The sequence below is a fragment of the Canis lupus genome, chromosome 31, assembly GCF_011100685.1.
Source record: "Canis lupus familiaris isolate Mischka breed German Shepherd chromosome 31, alternate assembly UU_Cfam_GSD_1.0, whole genome shotgun sequence".
Taxonomy (NCBI): Eukaryota; Metazoa; Chordata; class Mammalia; order Carnivora; family Canidae; genus Canis; species Canis lupus.
In genome coordinates, this window is record NC_049252.1 from 16,378,196 (window position 1) to 16,384,153 (window position 5,958).

The following is a 5,958-nucleotide window of genomic DNA, read 5'->3' on the forward strand; positions in this document are numbered from 1 at the left end:
TAGGTTTGCCACCTTTCCTTTTTCAAGTGGCAAGCCTCCAGTTCCTTTATGTACCATCATGCTGTAGAGTGAAGTGGCAAGCGAACAAGCTCTCAATAAGCATGCTAAAACTCCCAAGTTATCACCGTCAAATAAATGTTTTCTGAAATGACTCTGTTCTATTTTTTTTCTTAATTAACATAATTCTTTTTAGCAGAGATACTGAAGTTTACATCTGACTATAGTTTTTGTTTCTATCTTCTTAGTGAAAATATAAGGCAGAATGTAAGAGAACCAGAGAACAGATATCTGAAATAATGATTTTACAGTATCCATGTTTATCTATCTTCTGAATATTTATGCATATACATTATTGAGAAATATTTATTGAATCATCTCCTCAGCACTTTTATCTCTTCCAGAGATAAATCTCTTTTCCTTTAATTGATGTTTGCCAAACTATGATCTCCTTCCCTTTCTACAAGTCCATATTATGGTATGTTTTAAACTGTTGCTAATTAGTATAGTTTTAAATTTTGGATGGTAGATGGAGGAGGAGATTATATTAACAACAAAGAGTAGGAATAAAACCTGTTGGCTTATGTCTTTGTCAAGAAAAAATGGAGAGGTACCTGGGTGGCTCAGCTTGGTTAAGTGCCTGCCTTCGGCTCAGGTCCTTATCCTGGGGTCTGGATTGAGCCCCACATCGCATCAAGCTTCCTGTGCAGAGTCTGCTTCTCCCTCTGCCCCCTGTTCATTCTCTCTCTCTCTTTCTCTCAAATAAATAAAATTTAAAAAAAAGAAAAAACGGAAAACATGTCTAGAATAGAGAAGCAATGCCAATAGGATGAAAAATTTTGTTGGTTTTGTCTGCTTTTAAACTTCTCAGAATATTTGGTTATATAGAGTCAGATGTTAAAGTTAATATCTTGCTTCTGATACTACATTAGAACTCTAGATGAATGGCTTAATCTTTCTGACCTTAGTTTCCTCTTTTTTTTTTAATGAATATTGTACTTATTTCATAGATTTGTGGCTCAAACCTAAAATGAAATACTCTCTTCTTTGACTTGTATCCCAAGTATCTTTCCATATACTTACTGCTGCCTTCTGTCTGACCCATCATACAATGACCTTATAGGAAATTCCCCACAACAATTATTTGATAAATGCCATCATTGTTACTTACGTTCTGTGCTTTCATTGAGTTTGAGACTGTGTTTATAACAACACATTGCCATCAACATGTAAAACAGTGCATTATGAAACATAGACACACACAAACAGACACTTTTCTACATCTCTTTATCAAGTAAAATGTGTTTCACTTAAGGAAAGAAAGAATTCCCTAAGATCTTATTAAAGGCATAAGACTGTGATGATAAAAATGGGGTAATAGAGAGTCTGTGGAATGAATCTTACTGTAGACTTCACAAGAATAATCTTTAAGTTAGGTGAGTCCCCATATGTAAATGACTCCTGTGTTTTGCTTCCTAGGGCAGTGTGCTTTTGTTGTTGCTTTTATTTAATGAAGTATAAAAGCAAAACTCCTCAACTGTAGTTACAGTTTTCATGGGAAAGCCAATTACAGAAAATAAGACTAGTTTCTTATGTTAGTAGTTCCACATTGGAACTACAGACATCTAGAGAAATGCATTAATATTTAGGGAGTTTTCAGAAATATGTCCCTTTAAAATATCCCTATACTCATGTTTGAAATGCCTTTCTCAAATTAGTTCCTTTTGAATAATTCCATTAAATGTATGCTATAGTTTCATTATAAATCTTAATATTAATCTGTGCATATATAACTTAAATAAAGTTAGTTTGTCCTACTTGCCACTAAATTGTAATCAAAGTTGAACTTTTTTTTCCTCATCTTTGTTTTTCAATATGCAACCTTCTAAAAGAATATATGCCACCTATATGCATTAATTTTTTTAAATAAACTCAAATAACCCATCAGTGTTTTAGCACAGCAATTTAAGAAGATTTTTTTTAACTAATAAAATTGGGCAGACCTCATGACCTCCTTATGCATAAAATATTTCCCATATTTTAAAGGTTAATTTGACATTAATTTGCCACAAATTCAGTTTTAAACCCTAAAAAATAATTTATAAATAAAAATATGAACTTTTACCTTTTGAAATAATACAAAATACTCTTAAGAATGGAATGCAACAGTAGTATCATTTTTTTTCTATCCACATAATATTTAATCTTTAAAAGTACTTGAATCTGCACATAATAGCTTTAATTGAAAGGGATAAAGCATATTATTAAATCTGGCAGACTAATTTATCATATGCATTTATAACAAGTACTTCAGATCATTCCATTCTTTCACCTGTCCATAATCAACATATTCCGTAAATTCATTAGGCTTTCTTCCATAATATTTTTCTGAACAGACACTGTGAGCTTAAATTTCAAAGAAACAAAAGAATGTATTATCATGAAAGGAAGAGGGAGTGCCTGCTTTAGCAACACTTGCCCTAAAATTGAACAATATAGGGAAGATTAGCATAGCCTTTGCACAAGGATATCACCAAATTCATGAAGCACTCCATATTTTTTTTAAAAAGGAGGAGGTATATTCGAACTATATCAGCTAAATTAAAAAAAAAAACACTTTTGAACAAGCAACATCTCAACTTTGGTAAATTTATGATTCTAGCTTAAATATACATAAAATATGAGGTCTTAATACTGAAAATGCTTTTATTTTTTAAAGATTTTTTAAAAATTTATTCATTCATGATAGACATAGAGAGAGAGAGAGAGAGAGAGAGAGAGGCAGAGACACAGGCAGAGGGAGAAGCAGAGGGAGAAGCAGGCTCCATGCCAGAGGCCCAACGGGACTCGATCTCAGGACTCCAGGATTGCATCCTGGGCCAAAGGCAGGCACTAAACCGCTGAACCACCCAGGGATCCCGCTGAAAATGCTTTTTAATGGAAAAAATACTCTTTAAAGCTTTCTAAATGACATTAGAATACTTAGATATTTTCTAAGAAATAAAAAGGTCAAAGTACCAGTGTCTTTTCTTCCATTGGCATACTGACTCAAATTGCTATAAACTTTCCTATTTAAGTGAATCATTTTACAAAATTCCATATAAAGTCCATTATCTGAATTGTGCAAGAAAAAACAATTATTGAGGAGCAAGAATTGGCACATTTTTAGTGACTGGATATGATAATAAATGAGACCATCAGACTCATTTGTCATGAAATGTCATCATCCACCTTCACATTCCTATTTATTCCCCTTACCATTGCTTCTTGGTAAACGTAGGAGGACAGTCCCTACATATGGAAAATTCTGATGTAGGTGGGCAGTGGCTGCTTTATAATTGCACAGAATCATTTCATCAAGTTAAAATGATAGAAGTATTATTTTTAAGTATAGTTAAAATGTAATATCTAAAATGCTTCTGTTTTTGTTCTTTTCATTCACTTGTTCTGATTAATTTATTCAGAAATGTTATTTTTCCGAGCACTCTGATAGATGCTTGGCAGATAATCAGGAAAATGAAGCAAAATACCCATTTATATGGAACATCTGGTCACACACTGTCCCCAAGTATGCTCACTCTATCATGTTATAAGTAGGAAAATCAGTAAAGTGTATTTTCCTGACATACTACTAATAATAATAACACTACAATTTTTACAAGAATAAAATTATTTTATGTAAATGAAACATCTAAATTCCTTTCTTGGCACATGTTAAGGGTTAAAAACAAGTGTTTTATATCAGTATAATTAACTATTCATCAAAGATTTGTTGATGAAGATAGTACAATAGTTTAAAATTTTATTTTGATAAACTTAATTCATTTCTGCTTTCAATTGTCACAAAACAAAGTTGTTAACTGAATCTAATCTAATATTCACAATTCACATTATTCTTATGGTGGGGATTGTTTTTTAAAATACTCTTTTCAACACAGAGAAAAGAACTAGAAGTTTCAGTTCCTCACAGAGTGCATTAGATAATAAAAATTTCTATCCCCAAATCCTTAATTTTGAGGCATTTATCCTTTGAACCTGAACCAAAATTCAGGGCAAGCTGTGCCAAATGTTTACTTTCTTAAACAACTTGCTAAATATTTTTTCAGTTGGTGTTTTCAAGCTATTCAAAACTGAACAAATAAGTCATGAATATTATTAGAAAGAAACACACTTCAAACATCACAGCAAAATCTTCACACATGCACGTCCACACACACACAGATTTGAAACATGGATATTCTTCTGTGACTGAATAAATTTTTAGAAGGCAATATTAACACTAAGACATAATAAAACCTGTTCCTCATTCCTCATACAGTATGCATCTAAAAAATTGACATGGAAAACAGTATTTAGCCAAGTTATTCTACCAACAGCCTTAGTCTGCCTAGATAATTCAGGCTCTAAAGACCTCTCTTCAATAACAGATGGCCAGTGATAGTCTGAGCAAAACAGTTAAATTCCCCAAGCAGTGCTCTTGGCTCAGCCAGTGTATAAACTGTCTTAGTTTCTTTGGAACAAAAATTTAGTCAATGCAATTTTACAAGTTTATAGATAAAGTGGATTTCCCAAGAGTACCACGTATTTTTGTGATTGGATCCAGAGCAAGAAATCAGATATAGCTATAAGGATGTTGCATATAGGGTTCTAGTTCTCTGTACTTCAATTATCACCCAGAAGTTTTCCGACTTTACTCATTTGGTGAATAATTATTTTAAAAACTGGCAAATTTTGCAACTTTGTGGGAAATTATTTCCAGATTTCTCCATGAAAAAAAGAGAAAAGAATTATTGGAATCAGTTTTATAAAGTTGTGATTTTCCTCTAAGCAATATTATTTAAAAAGGAGCTTTAATTCAGGGCACTGGGTGGTTCAGTCAGCTAAGTGTCCAACTCTTGGTTTTGGTTCAGTGAGCCAAGAATAAAAGCACAAGCCAAAGTAGGTAAGGAAGTTTACCTGGGTCATATAGAAAGGCCAAGAATTAAGATATGGGGTATTTAGGAGCTAAGAACAACGACTGGAATGTTCAGAAATCATCTTCTCTCTAAATATGACATGTAATTTAGACATAATTCATGACAAATTTTAGCATTGCCTTTAATGTTGGAAATAATTCATTTTTTTCTGTTAAATAACTGTTGTTTGAAAATTTAAATTATGAGTATTACAAAGTATGATAATATAACTCATTCCATTCTACGTAACCGTTTCAGATTGTTAGATGGAAAAGGTTAGGAAAGTTGATTTGTGAAATGAAATACCTGGGAGAATGCACAGATGTATACATGCAAATGAGTTTTAGTCTTGTATGATATATTTAGTAAAACAAGTTATCAATATTTTATTTAGTTTGTATTCTAATTAAATACTATAAACAAAAATATAGTTTTCTACCCGAATTCTACTTAAATTTTTAAGTATTTGACAATTTAATTTTTTTTATGTTGGAAAAGGAGTTAAGGCAACTTTCCAGAGAAATATTTCTTCTTTAATTCCTCTGAATGGATGTGTATAAGAGCCCTGAATGACTGACTGCATTAGACTCACATAAGGCATCTCAAGGTCTCGTTTATAGAGATCTCTCTGCCCAAGCAGTCTGCTATTCTTCCCTAGGCAGTTAAACAGTTCATCAAACTTACATGGATCAAGGAGCTAAAAAGGCTTTTGCTCACAACAGATTTCAGTTCTCTTATTTTCTGTGTATACTCTATCTCAGAAGGCCAAAGAATACAGTCCATGGAAAGCATGTAAAGATTTCTGATGATCTCACTAGACAACCTATAGCGCCAGAATTTTTCCTCAGTGCTATTTCAATCTGATTTTATTTCTTGGGGATGCAAATACCTTCTGTTTGAATCAGTACTTTAACAATAAGCAACTGCTATGGTTCTAAACTTAGCTCTGACTCAAGAAAATAAAAGAAACATCAGGCTCCCTGCATGGACCCTGCTTCTCCTTCTG

At 32.5% G+C, this 5,958-nt stretch overlaps 1 non-coding gene across 1 annotated transcript; it reads left to right on the plus strand.

The window, feature by feature from the left end:
* Nucleotides 1-2,453: 2,453 nt before the first annotated feature.
* On the plus strand, nucleotides 2,454-2,558 carry LOC119867133. Its single transcript, XR_005382500.1, has one exon. It is a non-coding gene; the product is annotated as a U6 spliceosomal RNA (small nuclear RNA).
* Nucleotides 2,559-5,958: the final 3,400 nt, after the last annotated feature.